We start from the raw sequence: 23,755 nt of genomic DNA on the forward strand, positions 1-23,755 counted from the left end.
AAAGAAGCAGCAGCCTTGAGGAGAAGCAGGAAATTAATAATACCGTAATAATAATAATGAGAATGAGAATTATTATTTATTTCTTGTCTCTCCTCAAGTCTTCGCCTCATCCTCCCTAAACTACACTTCCCAGAATCCCACGGGGGCGCCGCCATGATGACGTCAGCTTTGAGCGGCAACCCTCCCTCAGTCCCTCCAACCCGTGCATGCATGCCCTCCTGCGGCCACCAGGGGGCTCCCAACTTCCGGTCTCGGAGGCCAGGTCCCCCCTTGTGTTTCTTCCCCCTTCTCTCGCTGGCCAGCTCCCTTTGTTCCGGAGCCTGAGTCGGAGGTGGCGGGCGGCATCCGGTTCCAGCAGCAGTAGCTGCTTGGCCACCATATTGGGGTTCCTTATTATTGCTGGAGCCTCGGGGGGCCGGGAAAGGAGGAGCAGAGCCAGGAGGGCAAGTTTGGGTGTGTTTAAAACTGGATAACGGGGGGAAAGAGGGACTGCATCCGCACTGGACAGTTAAACCGGTTTGGGACCGGTTTAACTCTTTGCCTCAAGGCTATGGAATTCTGGGAGTTGGAGTTTGTTGTGGGGCCCTCTGGGCCCCACAACAAACTCCAGCTCCCAGAATTCCATAGACTTGAGCCAGAAAAGACTTAAAGCGGTGCCAAACTGGGTTATCTCTCCAATGTGGATGCAGCCAGAGGGAACTCCAGGCAAAGAATGGGTGGGTCTATTTTGGGGGGGAGGATAATTTGGGGGTGGGAAAAAGAGGGTCCAAAAGGGGGGGTCCCTTTGCTGTGGATAAATAATAATAATAATAATAATAGGAAGGAGGAGGAGGAGGAGAAGAAGAAGCCTTCAGGAGTGGCAGGAAATTACTACTACTAATAATAATGTCTTTCCCTCTTTGTATCGTTAATAAATTAATTAAGGCAAGAGGGAGAGACTTCGCACCACTGACTTCCAAAACACACTGTAGGGATAATCCAATTTGACACCGCTTTAACTTTCCCTGGCTATTACTGCTATTGGGGAATCTTGGGAAGTGTGGTATTTGTGGGGCATTGAGCCTTCTCTCTGACAGAGAGAGACAGAGAGAGCTCTGGTGCCGCAATAAACTACAGTACAGTTCCCAGGATTCCCTAATAGCACTAATAGCCAGGGAAAGTTAAAGCGGCCTTGAACTGGGTTATTCCTGTGGTGTGTTCTGGACCCACAACTCTGTCACACTTTCTTGGCCTCCTCTGTGACAAATATTTGTATTTTTGAGTGGTTGTGAGATCTGCAGTCAAGTCAAGGAAGGGGAGGGGGAGATGTTGTACCCCGCCTTGAGGAGAGGCAGGGAAGACATAAAAATGATTTATTATTATTATTATTATTATTATTATTAACTGGAAGAAAGAAATTGGCAGCATGCGCTTTCGTAGACTTCAGGTCCAAAGCACACTGCAGAAATAATCCAGTTTGAGAGACTGCTTTAACTCCCCTGGCTCAGCGCTAGGGAATCCTGGGAACTGTAGTTTTATGAAGCATTTAGCCTTCTCTGTTAGAGAGCTCTAGTGCCACAACAAATTCCCCAAATCCCCTAGTACTGAGCCAGGGCAGCTAAAGTGGTTTCAAGCTGGATTGTTTCTGCAGTGTGTTTTGGACCTTCAGTCTACTTCCTCAGATGCATTTGCATCTAGGAAAGTTCATGCTGCCAATTTCTTTATTTCAGTAAGTCTCAAAGGTGCTGAAAGAGCTTTCTACATACTGATTCTATAGGCTAACATGGCTGTATCTTTGTATTATTATTATTGAGGGAAGGAGGGAAGGCCTCTTTCCCAGCCAAGAGGAGAAGAGAAAGCTTCAGGATATATATACTGTGTGTGTGTGTGTGTGTGTGTGTGTGTGTGTGTATATATATATATATACACAGGGGCTGTTCTGACTCATATATATATAGTTGTACTTTGACAACTACTTCCTGCTTTTGGAAGTGCATCTCCTCTTCCTCTTCCTCTTCCTCCCTTTGCCTTGGAGAAGGAAGAGGATGAGTCAGAACAGCCCCTGCAAGCATGGCATGCCCTGGCATCATGTTTTCCTTTGGTTGTGGCTCATTGGACAGACCGAAAAATGAAGAAGGGTGGGTGCGAAAGGGGAGTGAGGTGGCACAACAGGCCTCCAGAATTCAGATCAGCTTGACAGTGGTCCAATACACACTGCATAAATAATCCAGTTTTAGACTGCTTCAGCTGCCCTGGCTCAGTGCTAGGGAATCCTAGGAACTGTGGTTTTGTGAGACTTAGTTTTCTCTGTCAAAGTTTCACAAAACTACCATTCCCAGGATTCCCTAGCACTGAGCCAGGGCAGTTGAAGGGATCTTAAACTGGATTGTTTCTGCACCCACAACTCTGTTCCACTTTCTTGACCGCCCCTTCTGTGGCTGAGCTGTGCAGATATTTGTATTTTTGAGTGGTTATGAGATCTGAAGTCAAGGAAGGGAAGAAGGGGGAGATGATGTACCTCACCTTGAGGAGAGGCGGGAAAGAAATAAAATTATTTCTCCAGAATCCAACTGTCTCAAACTGTATTATTTGTGTGGTGTGTTTTGGACCTTTGACTGCATCCACATTGCATAAATAATCCAATTTGACACCTCACCACCACCACCCCGCCTTGTTTCACAAGTTGACAGGGCTGTTGCAAGGATCCCTATGCAGGTCTGTCTCTGTTCTGAACCCACACTCCAGAAATAATCCAGTTTGACAGCCTTTTAACAGCCATGGCTCAGTGCTATGGAATTCTGCGGAATTGTACTTTGCTATGGCACCAGAGCTCTCTGACAGAGAAAGCCAACTATTTCACAAAACGACAACTCTAGAGCATTGAGCAATGGCAATTAATGCAGAGTCAAACTGGATTATTTCTTCATGGGGATGCAGCCAGAGGCAGATTTACACAGGAGTCCTTGCAACAACCCTGTCAGATTATGAAGCAAGGAGCCCTGGAGGCCCCTGGAATGCTTCACAGATTAAATGCTTTTGTCATCCAGTGTCTGAAGTGTTAGGCTAAATTACTCTCTGCATGTGTGTGTGTGTGTGTGTGAGAGAGATGGTTTAAAGTGGGATTATAAACAGTGAAGTCAGAGAAGAAATGAAAGGGAAAAAAGTACAGATGAAGACTCCAAGAAAAGAGTTTCCACCTAAACTTTAGGGCTGCATCACCACTGCAGGAATAATCCTGTTTGACCCCGTTTTAACTTCCATGGTTCAATGCTGTGGAAGTCTGGGAATTGTAGGTTTGTGAGACACTTAGCCTTCTCTGTCACAGAGCTGTGGTCCCATCACAAGATACAGTTCCCAGAATATCATAGCATTGAGCCATGGGAGTTAAGGTAGTGTCAAATTGGATTATTTCTACCATGTGGATGCAGCCTAGGAAGAACTTCTTGGTGGTAAGAGCTGTTTGACAGTGGAACACGCTCCCTCGGAGAGTGGTGGAGTCTCCTGGAGAAGAGAAGGTTAAGAAGTGCCATGATAGCCCTGTTTTAAGTACCGTATTTGAAGTAGTGTCATACTGAGGCTGGAGTAAGCTTGTTTTCTGTTCCTCCAGAGACTAGGACCTGGAGCAATGGATTCAAACTACAGGAAAAGAGATTCCATCCCAACATTAGGAAGAACTTTCTGACAGTAAGGGCTGTTCAACAGTGGAACACACTCCCTCAGAGAGTGGTGGAGTCTCCTTCTTTGGAGGTTTTTAAACAGAGGCACCACAGGGGATACTTTGATTTTGTATTCCTGCATGGCAGAATGGGATTGGACTGTATGGCCCTTGGGGCGTCTTCCAACTCTGTGATTTTAAGACAGCTATTGTATTAGTCAAGCTCATTCACAAAACAACTGCCAAATGATGATGCCTTGGTGAGCTGATAAACTAGTTGAAAGGAGGTCAGTCTTGGTTCTGCCCCCCTCACCTGAAATTGTACATTGACTGGGCCACAGTCTAAATACCTGAAGGCACCAGATCCTGTCTGATCTCAGAAGTTAAGCAACGTCAAACCTGTTGGATGGGAGATAGCCAAGAAAACCAGGTACTATAGGCTAGTGTTTCTCAACTTATCTGATGTGCAGAACTGGCAGTAATTTTATCCCCAGGGACCAGCACCATATTTGTGCCCATCGGCTATAGTTGCTTCTTTCTTTCCTGGAAGCATACCAGGGACTGGCTGCCAATGACTCAGGGACAGGCATTGGTCTAGAGACCACCACTTTAAATAGCACTACTTTCAGGGGAAAGCAATGGCAAACCACCTCTGTGTTTTCCTTGCTTAAGTAACTCTTTTGAAATCTGTGAGGATCACCATCAGTCTTGGAAGATGCACACATGCACACTCTCTCTCACACACACATACATTGAGAGGCTGAAGTGAAAAACATTTGACTGGTTTAAGGTTGTCCCTCTCTAAAGAGTTCAGGGCAGAGTGGAAAATAGCAACCTTGGCTGGAAACAGCAAGAAAAGAAGTACAGATAGTTGTAAAATTATGATGAACGAATATGCTGTTCTTTAAATTTGCCTGTTCTAAAAAGTTGCATGAGAAGAGAGTTAAATATTGGATTACTGAGAGCAAAAGTTTATTTTTGTGTTAGACTCTGGATTGCCCCCAAACTGTGTTTTGCCTTGAAAGTTAATGTTAGAATTGGTTCTAGCTGAAACTGGAAAGAGAAGGTAGAATTTGAAATTCTTTTAACAGGGAAGAAAAATTTGGGAAATTTGTATGATCTTGATGCACATCAGAATTTATTTATTTCAAGTGAATTCTGCAGAGGAACAGTAAAGATTTCAGATTAAATACAGACAAATAAAGTAATTACAACACTAAGCCTGTTAACTTGTAGTGTATAAGCTGGATGTTATATGGGAAAAGAGAGACATACAATTATTGTACAGAGAGAAGTCTTTACTGCATTACTGGCTCACGGCAAGTAATAGGGATGCTAAGATTGTGTTAAAATATAACTGATAGCTCAAGTGGGAAGGATTGTATTATAATAAACAAAGATGGTATTTAGGTCATCATGTATGAAATCTAGCTTTAACAAATTGGAAACACTACGCAAAACTAACCTAGGAGAGTGTCAACAGATTGCTGTTGACTCTGTGTTCTTCTTTTTATTGTATAAATAATATGTTTGTATAGTACGATATGTACTCTAGGGCGTTTAAATTTTAGATGCCGTTGGGTATGTCTTAGAAATTAGTTGTAAGGTTTTGACATTGCTCCTGTTGCTTTGCCAGTAGAAAATACAATTTGTTGTTCAACAGGTGCTAGTCAGCAATTACTGGAGTCTGGTTGGTTTGTGACAAAAACCAAATAAGCATGTATAGGATTGTAGGTTTCCGTTCCTAGGTGATATTGTTTTTCCTGCACTGGTATTTTATGTCAAAGGGATTGAGTTGCTTATCTCCACATAAGCTTGGTGAACTAAACTTTTAGTCTGTGTGGTGCAGTGGTTAGAGCAAAGATGGGTAGAGTGCAGTTGTCTAAATGTTGTTGAACTGTATCTCCTAGCATCCATCTCCACTGACTGATCCTGGGAAGAACTAATAACATTTGGAAGGCCATATTTTGTCCAACCCTAGGTTAAGGTGTTGGAGATCCAGGTGATAGTCCCCTCTTGGTTGTGAAAGGGATACACACTGAGTGGCCTTTGGATCGGGGCTGCTACCTCCCTCCCTTGCTCTCTCTGCATGATCTACCTTATGGAGCTCTTGTCATGATGATTAAAAGGGAAAGTGCAATGTATGTTGCCATGAGATCATTATGGGAAAATTGGGATAAAAGTATTGAGTAACAAATCTGCTATATTGATGCCTCAACTTATGATGCTAAGTGGTTGGGTGTAGAGATTTAACAGGCTTTTTCTGCTGTTTCTTTCAGGGCCAACACTTCTTGAGGGCTTAGTTACTAGCTCAAGAGAAGTGGGGAGTAAAGAGGACCCTTAAGTAAGATCATGGAGGAGAATGGTGAAGATGTGGCTTCCCTGGGTAAGGATCTCCTCCCTGTTGATGTGCAGTCTCAGAACTTTCATTGCTTAGAACTGTTTTGAAAGTACTCTTCAGGTAGTCATGGTTTTTCCTCTAAGACCATCCTTTCTGGCTTGTTGTAAGTGTTTCCCCTGATTGCAATAGACCTAAGGCAATTTAGTGCAAAGTCTGTTCCTCACTGTGAGCTACTCTTGGTCCCATCATCTGAAAAATTATCTTAAAAGGGAATATTCAAAATGTCTTCCTGTATTTCTGGTTCAATACAATAGTATTTTTAAAAGGCAAAAGAAGGGGATAGAAGAGGAAGCATGAAAAACATCTCTAAGAAAAATCAGGTACTGTATTATCTTCCTTGATTGCCATTTTCTCTAAGGGAAGGAATTGTTACAAAGCCTGCATACTCTCTTCTTAGCAGTGTTGAGGGACGGGGGGATGGACAGATTAACAAACAAAAATTCCCAGAGGTGATGGTTGTTGTTTGAACCATGTTTTTTGTTTTTTTATTAATGTGTAGAGCTACACAAATAAAGGACTAAATCAGAAAATTAAGTAGCAAAATGAAGTTCAAATGTTATGGCCACTAGCATAAATAATTATTGTTCTAGAAAAATGCTCTTTTTAAGCAAGTTGTTTTGTTGAACGTAATGTTAATTGAAGAATTTGCTTCTGAATGGCATTTCTTGGACTATAAAATAAAGGCACGTTACAGACCAAACGGGTGGTCTGCCGCTCCGCCGGCCGCCGCCGCTTACCTGCGTCCGGAACCGCAGCGGCCAAACCGCAGGTGTTCCCGGGTGCAGCCAGAAAGAAGTGCCGAAATGGCCTTCTTTCTGGGCCCTGGAAGTGGGCTCTGCGAGGCGCTAGTCGTGCACTGCGGCATCACTCTGCTGCTGACGTCCAGACGCTATTGTCCGCAACGTCAAAATGGCGGCCCCCATGTAGACGGGCGCTGCCATTTTGTATGGACTCGGTCCGTACAAGGGTTGAGGGGCGTCAGGAAGTGACCCCCTTCTCAACCCTAACCACCCAACGCCCCCAACCTAGCACCCCCTTTGGCGCTATCTGTACCGTGCCAAAGTGACTAAAAGAAGGAACTGACACTGGATAATGGTCTAACATGAACAACTCTCAAAAACTGGTAAGTTAAAATGTTTAAATTCAAACAGTCATATGTTCTCCAGTAAGAGGGTTAGAAAATACTAATACTAGCAAATCGGTTGTGTGTGTGTGTGTGTAGAGAGAGAGAGAGAGAGAGAGAGAGTGTGTTGATATCAATAACAAAAACAGAAGTGTTTTTGGTTTAAACCAAGGTAGCTAAACCAGCCAACCCTGCTTCTTAGTCCTAAAAGTTTCCTGTCTGCCTAAAGCAATCTGAAAATAAGAACTGCAGAGATGGATGGGCTGAAACCATTATCACATCCCCAAAATGAGTGTATATTCACAAGCCCTAAATTTTCTAATGGGCCAAAGCAGATGGCTATGAAGGAGCGACCCTGGCCCCTCTGGCCCTGATTGCACTGGACCATGGTGACCACATGGCCTGCTTCAAAGTGGGCCACGTCTGCAGTCCCAAATGGACTGTTGGCAGGAACAGATTAAATCCGTCCTTTTTGGACTGGCTTTCCCCCGTTAGCATGGCCACGAGCAGCAGCTCCAGCACTTTGGAGGTGTGCACAGGCTTGCCATATCCCGGGAACTGGTGGGACTACCGCTTTCTGGGAGGCGGGCATGGTCCCGTCCCACTCTCCTCAGTTCCAGGACAGGCAAGGCCTTCTCCAGAGGCAAAGGAGCGTCCTCTGCCCTTGAGAAGGCCTTGCGCTGAGCTGGCTCTCGCACTTCGGCTTGACCTCCGCACAGCTGGAGGAGGCCCAGGCTGAACGCCGAGCGTTGCGTGCCTCCGCCACCCGGGGAGGCCCTGGAGGCGGCGACACACTCAGCACTTCCACCTGGGCCTCCCCACGGCTGGAGGAGCCCCAGGCCGAAGCACCGAGCGTTGCATGCCTCCTGGGCCCCCTAGAGCAGGCGGAGGCCCAGGAGGCAGCGCAACGCTCGGCGCTTCGGCCTGGCGCCCCGCATTTTTAAAATTAATTAATTGATTGATTGATTTTGTCCCAGTTTGGTGGCAGCCAATATGACAACCCTAGGTGTGTGTCATGTAAAACACTTTGCCCCCCAAAGTGTCGGGACGCTGTCTTATTGAGCCTGTGCATTTCAGGCCAATGTTGCCTGATTTAGGGAGATCTACACCATAGTGATTTCAGAGATTGGTTTCCTGTTGCCCAGACTAAAAGTAAAGCTGAAGAAAGTTTTGGATTTCTAGAGATTACTTAAATTGTTGATGCTGACACTGCGCGATTTTTAATTTGGGGCTCTGCATGGAGCCTTTCCTTTTTTAAAAAACTTCAAAGATCCACCATTACTTTAGCAGGAATCCAGATTCCGAGGGCTTTATCAACCCTGCCAGTGTTTATCAAGTCCATGCAACCCATCCTGTGCAGGATTTGAATCCAACTAGTTGTTAGATAGCTGGAGATGGTGGGGGCCATTACCATTTTTCATATACTTGGGAGAGCACAGCAATTTGCATCATAATAATTGCCATTCATATGGCTTCATGCACTCTGCCATTGAGAACATGGCCACATAGCCCGAAAAACCCACAAAAAGCTATGGATGCCAGCCATGAAGCCTTCAACTCACTTTGGTATCTGGCTTTGTAACCTGATCCCTGTGATCCCACGTTCTGCTCCTGCACATTTTCCTGGAGATAATCTGCCATCTTCATGGACAGAATCGTTTAGATTTCTGAACCCTACCCTAATATCATCCCTTTAATCACACAAACATGGTCTTTGGGTATGAGTAGAAAATTCTCTGTTTCTCGAAACACTGTTTATTTTGGTCATGCCAATTTGTCCATCATTGCCAGAGGAGATGAGAAGAATATTCTGTGGAGGCATCTGCACAGCTGAGGATCAGAGCTAGATCTCTGTTGGTTAGATTCCTATGTGATGCTGAATGGGCATCTGGTGAGTCTAATACAGTGTGCCCACATCATACACAGGTGCCCTATACGTGGCTTTCGTGAAAGCCGCACAAAACAAGCAGGAAATGGCATGCCCGCCCCATGGTGGACCCATGCCACCGCACCTGAGCCCCATTAGTTTCAATGGGGCTCAAGCATATGCAATGAAATTGTCCTACATTGGGGGGGGACTGGAATGGATCCTCCAGTAACAAGGGCACACTAAGGCTTAAGTCTAGGTGGCTTGCAGTGAAAGACTCGAATGAGCCAAGGCCCCTTTGATTTCTAATTCTGTTACTAATTTGTGCAACCAAGATGGAAGAAAACAGGCATCACCGATCCACAGTTACCTAAAACAACCCTTGAATTGTTGGAACCGGCCCAACCTCTTGAAATATTATTGAGAATGAAGTTGCTCATCGACTTAGCAAACCAACACAAAAAAAATATGATATGCAAAGGGGTCTTGTAGGGGGCCTTTAAGACGACTGACTGAAAGAAAGAAGCTGGTAGCATGAGCTTTCATAAACTGTGACCCACTTCATCAAATGTATGAGGTGGAGAATCCAGAAGCTGGTTGCGTGGCAAATGTCAGTTGAAATTCAAAACCTTCTAGTTATAGTGATGAGGTGAAAAGCTCAGGTTTAAACAATGGTCCTTGGGGGACAAAAGCAAGAGGAAGATGTACCTAAAGCCAAGGAGAGGTAGATAGGCCAGAACATGATCCTTGAACAAAACTGCAAAGGATATTGGAAATAGCAATATTAGAATATATCCACAGACTTCAGTCAGACAGCAGTGGATGGAAAAGAAAAATGATTTCCTCGCACACCTATACACAATTTTCACACTAATCACCCATCCTCATGAGGGTGCTGTTGACCATCATTTCCCCTCTGGTTCCCACACTAACATTTCAATACTCATTCATAGAATCAAGAGTTGGAAAGACCGCAAGGCATCCAGTCCAACCCCATTCGGCCATGCAGGAAATCTCAATCAAAGCATCCTCGCAGATGCCATCCAGCCTCTATTTAAAGATCTCCAAGGAGGTGATTCCACTACACTACACCTGAGGGAGTGTGTTCCACTGTTAAACAGCCTTACTGTCAGAAGTTCTTCCTAATGTTGAGGTGGAATCTCTTTCTTGGAGCTTGCATATCCATTGTTCCAAGACCTGTCCTCTGCAGCAGCATCAGAAAACTAGTGTTCCCTCCTCAATATGACATGCCCTCAATATTTAACAGGGTATCATATGACCTCTAACCTTTTTCTCCAGGCTAAACATCCCCAGCTCCTAAGTCGTTTCCTCATAGGACATGGTTCCAGACCCTTCACCATTTAGTCGCCCTCCTTTGACACGCTCCAGTTTTCCAATGTCTTTGTGAACTGTGGTGCCCAGAACTGGACACAATATTCCAGGTGGGGCCCGACCAAGCAGCATAGAGTGGCACTATTACTTCTCTTGACATGGCACTATACTTCTGTTGATGCAGCCTAAAATGGCATTGGCCTTTTAGCTGCCGCATCACACTGTTGACTCAGTTTCAACTTGTGGTCTACTTGGACTCCTAGATCCTTTCACATGTATTTTCATTCAGCCAGATGTCACCCATCCTAATCTGCGCATTTCATTTTTCCCGCCCTAAGTGTAGTACCTTGCATTTCTTCGTGTTGAATTTCATTTTGTTTAGCTTTGGCCCACGCTTCTAGTCTATGCAGGTCATTTTTGAATTTTGATCCTGTTCCCTTGGAGTATTAGCTATCCCCCTAATTTGGTGTCATCTGCAAATTTGATAAGTATTCCCCCAATTTTTTCCTCCAAGTCATTGATAAAATGTTGAATAGCACTGGGCCACAGCCTGTGGGACCCACTGGTCACTTCTCTCCAGGAGGAAAAGGAGCCATTCTGAGCACCCTTTGGGTTTGGACAGTGAACCAAACAAATCCATGCAACAGTTACCTTGTCAGCCCACATTTTACAAGCTTGTTTTGCAAAGAAGGTCATGGGAAACCTTGTCAAAGGCTTTACTGAAATCAAGATATACTATGTCCACAGCATTCCTTCATCTACCAGCTGGTAATTTTACAAAGAAAAAATCAGATTTGTCTGGCATAACTTCTTCTCTGAAACCCCATGTTGACTTTTTGTGATTAGGCATTGCCTTCTAGAGTTCACAGACTCCTGTTTATTTATCTGCTCCAGAATCTTTCCTGGTAATTGTCAGACAACTGGATGATAATGGTTGGGATCCTCTTTTTTTCATATGGTTCTCTGCTTCGAATCATGATTGGGAACAAATGCCAGTCTCTAGTGATCACTTCTTCACGTCTTTTAACTGTCAGCTTTTTCCCCCTCAACTGCAGTTCTGAACTTTTTAGCTTTGTTTCAAGTTGGACGGCTTAGATTCAATGTGCTCAGTTAAATACAATATGGCCCACAGAACTGCAAGGGATACATTCCCAGACTTAATGTGGAAACGTGAAACCATGGATTAAGAAAACCTTATTGAAATGAATCTGTTGATGTTGACATAGAGTCACATTGGAGAACCTAGAGAAAACACCTGACTAGACATTTCTAGGTCCTCCAGCATGATTCTATAGTCAGTTTCTGTTGGAATATCACTGGGTCATCCCTGAGCACATCATGTTTCTTATACCCTTCCAGAGACTGTGCCAATGCCAAATCAGGCACAATTACACTTGAGGACCTAGAAAACGCCTAGACATTTTTTCAGATAAACAATTTTTTCAGATGGGGAAATGAAACTACAGGTACCAGTCCCATGGATACCGGAGTTGTACTGTAAAAAAAACAAACAAACAAAAAAATCCAACAGTTGTTGGCTGCATTAGGGATTCACCTTTTGTTGTGCTGCAGTTATTGTGGTTCCCCCCCCCCCCTGTACTCATGCATACACAGTATGCAGTTCAATTTAAGCCTGAGCTAAACCATACCCTTGGTAAGTATTATTAGTATCTATATTCTTGGAAAGTTTTTTTATGTTGGTTTTTGATGGCATGTAACTTAAACTTGGATTCCAAAGAGAACCTGTGTGTTCTTTATGTTGACTCACATTCAATCAGATTTCCAGCCTCATAGTTTCATAGGATAACCATTCTGTGAACTGAGTGATTGGTTGCCCTTTCCTAATGACATTCAGTCATATTTTCCCTACAGGTATCTTCAGGCATCTAAAAGCTCTCTCTAATTTATCTGTTTTTTCTTTTCTTCTCCTCTCCCCGAGCTGCCTATATTTCCCCAGATGGCAGTTATACAGGTGAGTAAGTGTTCCTTTGCATGTTGGTCAGGCAGGGTTAAAACCAAGTGTGTCTAGAAATTGCTCTTAAAGAATGTATGATTGAGGATTAGGGAAATTTTGCTCAACTTTTAAAAACCAGTACTGTTGTTGTTTTGTCAAGGGCTTAGAGTTAGTGAAGGCTAAGAGGGACAGACTATTAAGCCCACTTCACATGTTACGCTAGACACGTGTATCACACTGTTGTTCACATATCTTTTTTTTTTCGCATGTCGGAATCAGACCTCCCGTGTCATTTTCTTGAGGTTACACGTGTTTTTCTTTGCAGGCCAACTGCGGGAACAAAGATGTGAGATGCGTGTCTCATGTAACATTTGTGTGAGATGCACGTCTCACGGGGGAATTGCCACGTGATCATAAGAGTGCATTGTACAGAGCATCCCATCTCTCTTTATCCCGCAACTCTATCATTAGGAGCTTCTTTTACACCCCCTCCCCTACTAGTGCTCCTTTTATTCCACCCAAATCAATTCAAAGTTTCCTGCGCCATTTAAAAAATATCCTGCTACCAATATCACCGTGTCATCCCTGGAGCACACCATGTTGTCTGATACCCTCCAGAGACCGTGCCAATGCCGAATCACGGCACAATGACGGCTTCTTCGCAGGGCTCTTCCTCTGCCACAAAATCCAGGCGCCAACCCGTTGGGACTGATGAGGAAACCCGGGCCTTCATCCAGGTGTTGGGCGATGATGCTGTCCAGAGTGCCCGGCATCAAACTACCGTACGTGGCGCAGTTCCAATGGATAGCAGATGAAATGCGAGCCCGGGGTACAACAGGATTGGGAGCAGTGCCGGGAGCGTGCAAAGGTGCTTCGGCGTGGCTTCAAGAGATAGTAAGGGGAACAGCAACGCCGGGCAGGGCGCCGGTGTCTGGCCATATTATGAAGAACTTAACCGCTTTCTTGCATCAAGCAAATCTGGGTTCCGCGGCTTTCAGACAGCAACGCCAGGCACCCGTTGACCGTCGACGTCGGAAAACACCGGAAAAACAGGACAGCCTATGAGCCAACGTCCTCACTAGGAAAAAGTGACAAAGGGACTTTTGAAGAACCTGATGGGGACTCTACTGTTTGCCTGAATCTGCTGGATCTAGCAGAGTGAAGCCAACATGGAAAATCAAGTCCCCTCTCCAGCAGCCACACTCCGATATATCCATGGATGGGATTGCTGGCCCAGGCACCCCCATAGATCCTTTGCCACCCAGTGACTTGATCTCTGGTGAGTTTGGTGTGCTTTGTGTCCTATCTAAGCGTTTCATACACTCTGTTGTTTCAGCTGTCCATGGACATCGGATATATTTGTCTTTGGATAATATAGAACAAAGAGAGATAAATTTATGTATGTATTATTGTAATGGTGTGTAAGGAAGTTTCTCGGGGACAAGAAGTTAAGAGTCACAGTTTGCAATAGGGACAAGGGAGGACATTGAACCTATAGCCCATTTCGATATAAATGAAGCTTGTTTATGTGTGTATATGCCTTTCAGTTGCCTGTCAACTTATGGTGACTCCATGCATTTTGACATTTTTTGTAAGCAAGGAATATTCAGAGGTGGTTTTGCCAGTTTCTTCTCCAAAATATAGCCTACAGCACCGGGTATTCATTGATGATCTCCAATTCCAATACTAACCAGGCTGACCCTGCTTAACATCCAGGATCAATGGAATCTGGTGCCTTTAGGTCATTGGGCCCCTTAAAAGTCATATATGTCCAGTGAAATTTCAAGATTTTGTAGGGCTAAGCAGGTCTCCTGTTGGTAGCAAGTCTGGATTTATTTATTTATGTATTTATTTGTGCACAGCACACCCTTGTTGTAGTAACAGCTTCTGACAGTCTTCATTCTGAATCATATGAATAGAGTAGACTTGGTCATCCCTGATTGAATGATGAGTCACACACATAAGTAAGGCCAATAGTCTACATACTTGAGTATAATGTAAGTGCTCCATCTGTGGAACTCACATATTTTCTCTGTTAAAGGACTCACTGTGTTGCTTTCATAACCCACTTCCACAGCCATTACATGGTAGGTGGGGGCAGAATGTAGAAGTGTCTGACTATGTTCTACTGTTCCCATAGCCAAATGCAGATTGAGGAAATCCTCTGTCAGGGTCCTCCAGAGATCTCAGCAGATGATGTCATCAGTCTGTGTCTGACTGTGGGAATATACTGGATGTCTCTGATTGCCTCCATCTTCAACAGCAAACGAATGGGTGGAGGAGTCTATTGGAGTGACACAGTGAGTTCTGGGAAAACGTAAGGTGGGATTCTTTCAGATATTGCTAAAAAGATTCTGGCCATTGCTTTGTGAATCTGTTGTAATTGGGATTAACAGTAAGATTCAAACCCTAGTCTGTGTTTCCTATTTATTATGCACACTAATTCAATCCCTTTTCTTTTCTGCTGTTTGTTCCTCTAGCGCCAAATCTACGCCCTCGACCACTGACTGCCTGCTGAGCGAATGCGGAATCCCGTTGCAGGCAGAGAAGAGGAGGGGAGACACTGAAGGAGCTTATGGAAGTCACCTCCCAGGCCACCCATGAACTTGTCCGGACACCCTCTGAACTCACACACAAGAGTACCTCTTTTGAGCGTGCTTACAAGGAGGACCTTGCAGCCCGGAAAGATGAGATGGAGCAGAGTGCCGAGACATGGAAGACTGGTCAGTGCTCTGGAATCGATTGATCAAACTCTAAAGGAGCAGCTAAGCAGCCGAACCAACTTTTTGCAGGGCATCCTGGAAGTCATGAAGGACATACGAGGCCGAACATCCTACAGTCCCCCCACCTACCCGTCACAGTATTACGATTTCCCGGCCAAAGTATGATGCATACCGGGGCACTTCCTCAAATGGCCAAGAATGCCATGTCCCCTCCCCTTCCAGCCTTGCATCACATCCCAGCAATCGGCCACCAGCAATGGAGACGTCTCCCCCAGGAAACGAATGAAATAGATGGAGAAGCACTGCTGCCTGCTGTCATTGTGGAAACCATCTCCAGCTCTTCTCAGTTCTTTTTATGACATATATATTGCTTTTCTTACTGCCTTTCTTAATTGCATAGGTAGAACTTGTTCTCACCACATTATGTGTGTCGCCCTGCAACTTTAAAGTGTGGAAACGTCTGCCAGCAATGTCATTTTAGATTCTTATACTCTGGTTTTTTTAAGTGTACCTACATAGTTTTCCCTCCATCCTTGTTTCCAGAGGAATGCAGTGTTTGATGTAAAAGTCAAAGGTTTTTTAAAATACACTTAATATGTGACCAGGTCTGTAAAAAAAAAGGTAATCTTAAGAGTAATAAAGCGGCACTGTTGTTCTATATCCTCAACATGTGTTTCTGCAATAGTGCCTTGAGTTCCTGGGTAAAATGACATCCTCTTTGATTCCGCATTCTCTCTTAGCCACATGCCACAGAGATGTTTACAGTAGGGTAGGAAGGCAGCACTCATGCTTGCTATTGGCCCCTAGCACTGATCAAGGAGGTGCATTTCTGAAAATGGAACGTCGGGGTCACCAACAAATGCATTCCAGTGCATTTATGGAATCCCTTGAAAGGCCAATTACTTTAGTGGTACAGGTCGATCTCCCTTATCTGAAATACAAAATACTCCTAAATCATCCACATAGGTGGCTGAGATAGGGACACTTTTGCTTTCTGGTGGTTCAGTGTACACAAACTTGTTTCATGCACAAATTATTTAAAAATATTGGGTGTAAAATGCCTTCAGCCTATGTGTATAAAGATGTATATGAAACATAAATGAATTTGGGTTTAGACTGGATCCCATCTCAAGGTAGCTCATTGTGTATATGCAAATATTCCAAAATCCAAAAATTCCAAAATCAAAAACCCTTCGCTTCCTAGCATTTTGGGTAAGGGAGACTCCACCGTGTAATCTTAGGGCTGGTTCCTACATTAGGCAGTGTGAAAGCCCCACCTCAGGCAGCAGAGCAGGAGAGACAGCAAATTACATAGACAATACCCCACCCCCCCCCCGAGCAACCAGGAGAGCCCCTGGCACTGCTTTGAGATGCCATGCTGTTTGCTCCAAACCCCACAAGTGCGCTTCCCCATATTGGTAAAATATTAGTCTTCCACCCAGTTTCTTTCTCAGAGTTAATTCCCCCACTTTAAGGTGCTCTGCTTCAAAATGAAGCATTATGAGGTGACCCGGTGACCGCCTGTAAACTGGCAGTCTCGGTGGCCACTTTGCCATCATGGCTTGCATGGAGAAAGATGTCCAGGATGAGGCATTTGGGCCTCAGTAGCTCTAAACAGCAAGCTGATAAATACATTAGATATTAATTTAGCCAATGACCACTGTAACTGTCTTCATTTCAAACAGTAAGAATAGCTGGTGTTGTGCTAGCATTGTCTACTGAAATTTCAACAGTTAAAGATGCATTGTCTTTCCAAGCTTGTATTTGCTCAATTTTATTTCATTCATACTTCCCCCACTGCTCTGAACTTTGTCACATCTCTTGTCTGTATTTTCTAAGCTGGAAGCCCGGTATAATGACCAAGCTAGTTCTCATGGCAGAAGACCTGCTTGCTTTACATACAGTGCTGTCTCCATCATGTACAAGACCTACTTTTTTCCTTTTAAGAAATTAATGCAGTTGTCAGGATCTAAAACATAATATCTGCCACTTAGTTCCACTGAGTCTTTTGTTCCAGCTAACTTTCACTCTAGTATTGCAGTTCAGCTGAGAGAGAAAGCAAGGGGAGATGTGGGCCAGCCATCCCATTCAACTTTATGATGGTACTGTTCATAGAATCCAAATCATAGATTGGAAGAGACAATGAGGGCCATCTAGTTCAACCCCCCTGCCATGCAAGAACTCACAATCAAAGCATACCCAACAGATGGCTACCAGCCTCTGTTTTAAAAACCCCCAAGAGGAGACTCCATCACACTGCAAGGGAGAGTCTTCCACTGTTGAACAGCTCTTACTGTCAGGAATTTTCTCCAATGTTTAGGTGGAATCTCTTTTCTTGTAGCTTGCATCCATTGCCTCGGGCCCTATTTGTGGAGCAGCAGAAACAGGCTTGCTCCATCTCAGTATGACACCCTTCAAATACTGAAACAGGGCTGTCATATTGTCTCTTATCCATCTATTCTCCAAGCTAAACATACCCAGCTCCCTAGTCTCTGATATGTGACTTCAAGTCAACTCTGATTTATGGTGGCTATCCTTGGGTTATCTTGGCAGGATTTATTTAGGAGTTTTCCACTGCCTGCCTCTGAGGCTGAGAGAGGTTAGATTTGCCCATGATAAACAGGGATTTGAATCTTGGTCTCCCAGAATCCTAATCCAATGTTCAAAACACTCATATGGTAGCAGACCTGTATTTAAACAAGTCTATCATGGTAGCTAGTTTGGCTTAACATTTATTTATTTATTAACAGTGGAGAACAGCAATCTTCATGAGGATGAGAAGAGGTGTTTTAACTGTGCAACTCTCCCCCATCCCAATAAAGATCACTGTTTCCAGTCATCTGCTTCTTGTAGATCCCCTAACTGTAGGGAATAGTTGCTGGGGTTTGCTGGGCCACGAGTAGCATGGGACATACATTGTCCACCGATTGCCTACACGTGAGTGTAAAGACATTTTGTCCTCTGTGCAATTTTCAACATTACTTTGTCATCCTATATTGGGATTGGATGAAGGGGGCCATAAGCCAAACAGTAATATAAATGAGGCTGCAATACTGTGGCTTTTTCATAATTGTGGTTGTTGGAACTCACTATCCTTTTTGAAATTCTAAAAGAAATCTGAGAGTTTGGTGATTATTTTTCTTCAACATAGCCATGTGTGCTGCTATTTCAGTGAGGCATTTTTCAGTTCCCAAGTTTCACTTCTAGTTATTCTAACTACTTTCATCTAGGGCAGGGGTAGGCACTGTTTGAGCCGGGGCCAGGTTGCTGTCTCAGACAACTGGGGGGGCCGAAAGCCAAAAATAAAATAAATAATTAAATAATTTTTAAAAATTTAAATAAATAAATAAACCGGGACAAATGTAGGACAACATTTTCAAATGGTGGACACTTTTTTTTAAAAAGTGAAGGACACGCAAAAAAATTTGCTGATTTTAAAAAAAAATGTTAATATAAATGCATGTTTCTGAGGCGTCTATAGACAATTGCCCCCCTTGACCCTGCGCGCAAGAGGCCAAAGGCCCCGGCGGCAATCGGCAGCAGGACTGGGCTGGGGCTGGTCCCAAGGCCTCGCCAGGCCGCATCCGGCCCGCGGGCTGCAGGTTGCCAACCCCTGATCTAGGGTGACAGACCTCCTGGATTTTTTACTCTGGGAGGATTGTTTCCCACTGATGTATCATTTCATTGGATTTGTGAGTTTGTTTCTCCTTCCTATAATATTAGCATTAGTACTTTACTAGGACACTTAAGGCAGCAATCCCATGTAAGCCCCACTGAACATAGTGAGCCTTTTGAGTAAACAGGCATACGATTGTTCTGCTAGACCACCAACATTTAAATAGACCCTCCAATGTATGTTATTTGATAGTCTGTGTTTGTTTGATCTTGAATGCTCCTCTGTTAACAAAAATAGCTTCTTCATTGAAATGACAGATATCTGCCTGTAACTTTCAGGGAGTTTTTAATATATCTATGTGTGTGTATGAGTGTGTGTGTGTGTGTGTGTGTGTGTGTGTGTGTGTGTACAGGCTGCCTCTTTCTTATCCGGAATCCTGAAATCTGAAATACTCCAAAAACCAAAACTTTTTTCATGGATGGCTGAGATAGTGACATATTTGTTTTCTGATAATTCAGTGTACACAAACTTTGTTTCATGCACAAAATTATTAAAATTATTGTATAAAATTTCCTTCAGGCTCTGTTTATAAGATGTAAATGAAACATAAATTAATTTTGTGTTTAAACCTGGGTCCCATCTCCAAGATAGCTCATTATGTATGTATATGGAAATAGAGATATTCCAAAATCCTTCACCACCCCACCCCAAAACCCAAAGCACCTTTGGTCCCAAAGCAGAATACTGTAGTCTAATATTTTCTCCGTAGCAAACTAGTTTGCTGAGTGATGGGAATACTTTTCATATAAGGGGAAAAAGTAATCTGATACTATCCTCTACACTTTCGAAATGGTCAGTCTATTCTGTCAGCTCAGAACTTTTCCATTTCATTATTTTGCTTATAACAGACAAAGTCTGAGCATATAGATTGCAATCCAGCATCCCCTCAGTGCAGCATAAATACCCACATGTGGAGATGCTCAATTCTGCTTCCACTACTGTCAGATATCTTGCTTGGGTAATGCTCAGACTGTCACTCTGCATCCATAATGCTACTTCTGCATGGGTAGTTCATAAACGGGATTAATAGAATCATAGAGTTGGAAGAGACCGCAAGGGCCATCCAATTCACCCCCTGCCATGCAGGAACTCTCAATCAAAGCATCCCCGACAGATGGCCATCCAGCCTCTGCTTAAAGACCTCTGGCAGCATTGCCAGAACATTGAGAACTTCACAAGGGTTGTCAGGGGAAAGGCCCCCCTCATGGTTTCCTTCATCTTGGAAACACTGATAAGCGCTCTGTCCTTTGTTTGAGAATCACTGATTGAAAGTTTGTTGCAAAACAGTTAAATTGTTTTGGATCAGGAGTCCCAGAATCACTGATCCAGACATTTGTTTATGTAACAAGGAAGAATATCCCAGCCTTCTATTTCAGGAAGTGAGGTAATAAGAGGAGAAGAATTTTGTACTTTATCACTTGATGGTCAATGGAAAGGGTCAGTAATGACCAGGTAAGCAGCAGATAAGCAGGGTGACCAGATCATGTCCTAACTACAACGAAGGAGAAGGCACCGCAAACTGGAGGACATTCAAGAAAAATCTAGGGTATGACTAAATAAAAGCTAAAAGCACCAACATAAATGTAAATTCATGCTTCTTAGTCATGCTTCAAATGGAGGACATTTTGAAATTCCTCCTGGACAAAAGGCTGAAATGGAGGACATATCCTGAAAAGGGAGGACACCTGGTCACCTTGCAAATAAACAATATTGGAGAAAACTGGGCTGATTCATCCTTTCACAACCGGATGCTCTCTGAATCTCCAGGACTACAAAACCCATGGCCCCATTCACTTGTGGCTGATGGGAATTGTAGTCCACATCATCAACAAGGTGCCAAGCTGATGCTGTCTTAACTAAGCAAATAACAGCATGCTTTTATATGTGTATCATGAGACGTATATCCCATCGAGTTGAACAGGAGGTCCTCCTAGGTAAGTAGGTGTAGTACTGCCGCTAGGTTCAACAAGGCTGTTGTGTGTGGGCTCTTGATTACATTTAAGAACAGCAGTGTGTGCATAAAGCAATTATATTATTTTAAGGGCACCACACAGTGGCGGATTATTCAATGATATCTTCCAGTCTCGTTTGTGTATTGAACATCACGAATTTCTCATAGTTACTTAAATGGCCTCTGATTTTGCATGTTTCTCTAGATCCTGATCTAGACAGTGCTGTAGTTTGGAGTTAGCAGCAACTTTCCAAAATAGCTGGTGGTTCATTTTCCCCCCCAGAAAACCCTCTCAAAAATATGCAATATGTCCTTTAATAACCAGAGTGAATTATTCACTTACGAATAATTTATCAATGTGTATCCCAATACAATTTAGTGAAGACTGTTTCATGCACGCTCTCAGTCTTATTTCTGTTGCTTAGGGCACACCAAGACATTTTGCTGCCTGAGGCAGCCACATAATAATAATCATAGAACCATAGAGTTGGAAGAGACCTCAAGGGCCATCCAGTCCAACCTTTTCCCATGCAGGAACATAGAATCAAAGCAACCCCAAAAGATGGCCAGCCTCTGTTTAAAAACCTCCAAAGAAGGAGACTCCACCACCCTCCAAGGGAGCATCTTTCACTGTCAAACTGCTCTTACTGCTAATGTTGAGGTGGAATCTCTTTTCCTGGAGCTTGCATCCATTGCTCCAGGTCCTATTCTCTGGAGCAACAGCAAACAAGCTTGCTCCATCCTCAATATGACACCCCTTCAAATATTTAAACAGGGCTATCATATCACCCCTTAACCTTCTCTTCTCCAGGCTAAACATCCCCAGCTCCCTAAGGGCATAGTTTCCAGACCCTTCATCATTTTAGTTGCCCTCCTTTGGATACTCTCCAGTTTCTCAACATCCTTTCTGAATTGTGCCCAGAACTGGACGCAGTATTCCAGGTGACGCCTGACCAAAGCAGAACAGAGTGGGACTATTACGTCCCTTGATCTATACTTCTATTGATGCAGCCTAGAATTACATTGGCTATTTTAGCTGCCAAGTAGGCCTCACCCAGTTCATCCATCCATTTAATACTATGTGGTTTTTAAAAACGTTTTGTCTGATTTTGTTTTAAATCTGCTGATTCTGTAGTTCAGTCTATACTTTAGCTGGTATATTAATGCACATTGTTTTAATTTTGTATGTGATTCACCTTAAATGGGGCAGGGGAGGTACACATTTCCATCCTTGTTGTGTGCCTTCAAGTCGTTTCCAACTAATGGCGAACCTATCATGAAGCTTTCTTGGCAAGTTTCTTCAGAGTGGGTTTGCCATTGCCATCTTCTGAGGTTGAGAGTGTGTGACTTGCCCAAGATATGTAGGGCATCAAATGGAAAAGCCGGGATTTGAACGCTGGTCTCCAGTCATGGTCCAACATTCAAACCAGTTCACCATGATGGCTCTCAAATTTGTGAGTATATTCTCTTTATTCTAATTGGAAATGACAATCTGATTTTAAGTCTTGATAGTATCACTGTGAGAAATGTCATGAAAGCAGACAACAATACAGACATCTAGATTAGAGATGGGTAGAAGTAGATACTCGAAGAGGACCAGCCCTCCCTTCAGCCACCATCTGGAAGGGGAGAGAGAGGCAGGCGAGCTCCAACTGCCTTCCTCAAAAGAAGACCAGCCCTCCCTTCAGCCACCATCTGGAAGGGGAGAGCGGCAGGCTAGCTCCACCAGGCCTGCCTTAAAGAAGCAGAGCCCTCCCTCCGGTCCATCTGCCTTGGTCCAGGCCTCAGAGGGAGAGAAGAATGCTGGACCTGATCCCCTCCTGCCCTCACCATTCCCTTCTCCTTTTGTGTCGTGTCTTTTAGATTGTAAGTCTGCGGGCAGGGAACTGTCTGATTAAAAATAATAAATGTAAGCCGCCCTGAGAGCCATTAGGACTGAAGGGCAGGATATAAATACCTAAATAAGTAAATAAATAAATAGATACAAGAAACATTAAGATATGAAGAAACCAGAGTGTCATAGTGGTTTGAATGTTGGCCTACAACTCTGGAGGGCAGGGTTCGGATCCCAGCTCGGCCATGGAAACCCACTGGGTGACTTTGGCCAAGTCACACTCTCTCAGCCTCAGAGGTTGCCATGGCAAAAAAAAAAAAACTTTGAAGAAACCTTGCCAAGAAAACCCCAAGACAGGATGGCCATAAGTCACAAATCAGTTGGAGGAACAACAAACAACCAATCTCCCCATGGTGAAGGGGCAGGGAGCCTGCTGCCACCACAATGGCAGCCTAAGGTCCAAAACACACTGAAGGAATAACCCAGTTTGAGACCAGTTTAACTGCCCTGGCTCAGTGCTATTAGGAAAACCTGGGAATTCATAGAATCATAGCGTTGGAAGAGGCCGCAAGGGCCATCCAGTCCAACCCCATTCTGTCATGCAGGAACTCCCAATCAAAGCATCCCCAACAGATGGACATCCAGCCTCTGCTTAAAGACCTCCAAAGAAGGAGACTCCACTACACTCTGAGGGAAGAGTGTGTTCCACTGTCAAACAGCCCTTACTGTCAGGAAGTTCCTCCTAATGTTGAGGTGGAATCTCTTTTCCTGGAGCTTGCATCCATTGCTCCGTTTTTATTCTCTAGAGCATCAGAAAGCAAGCTTGTTCCTTCCTCAATATGACATCCTTTCAAATATTTAAACAGGGCTATCATATCACCTGTTAACTTTCTCTTCTCCAGGCTAAACATCCCCAGCTCACTAAGGTGTTCCTCATAGGACATGGTTTCCAGACCCTTCACCATCTTGAATAGTGGCACTATTACTTCTCTTGATCTAGACATTATACTTCAATTGATGCACCCTAAAATGGCATTGGCCTTTTTAGCTGCCACATCACACTGGTCACACATGTTCAACTTGTCGTCTATTGGACTCCTAGATCCCTTTCACATGTAGTCTTGTTAAGCCAGGTGTCCCCCATTGCATTTCTGTGCATTTCATTTTTCTGCCTAAGTTCAGTACCTTACATTTCTCCATGTTGAAATTCAATTTCTTAGCTTTGGACCAGCTTTCTAATCTATGAAGGTTATCTTGAAT

The 23,755-nt window shown here is 43.9% G+C and overlaps 1 long non-coding RNA gene across 1 annotated transcript; it reads left to right on the plus strand.

The window, feature by feature from the left end:
• Positions 1 to 314: 314 nt before the first annotated feature.
• Positions 315 to 13,056, plus strand: LOC121924028. Its single transcript, XR_006102506.1, has 4 exons — positions 315 to 453; positions 5,914 to 6,020; positions 12,297 to 12,329; positions 12,930 to 13,056. It is a non-coding gene; the product is annotated as an uncharacterized LOC121924028 (long non-coding RNA).
• The last annotated feature ends 10,699 nt before the right edge of the window (positions 13,057 to 23,755 follow it).

Source organism: Sceloporus undulatus, chromosome 2 (assembly GCF_019175285.1).
Source record: "Sceloporus undulatus isolate JIND9_A2432 ecotype Alabama chromosome 2, SceUnd_v1.1, whole genome shotgun sequence".
In the NCBI taxonomy this organism is placed as follows: domain Eukaryota; kingdom Metazoa; phylum Chordata; class Lepidosauria; order Squamata; family Phrynosomatidae; genus Sceloporus; species Sceloporus undulatus.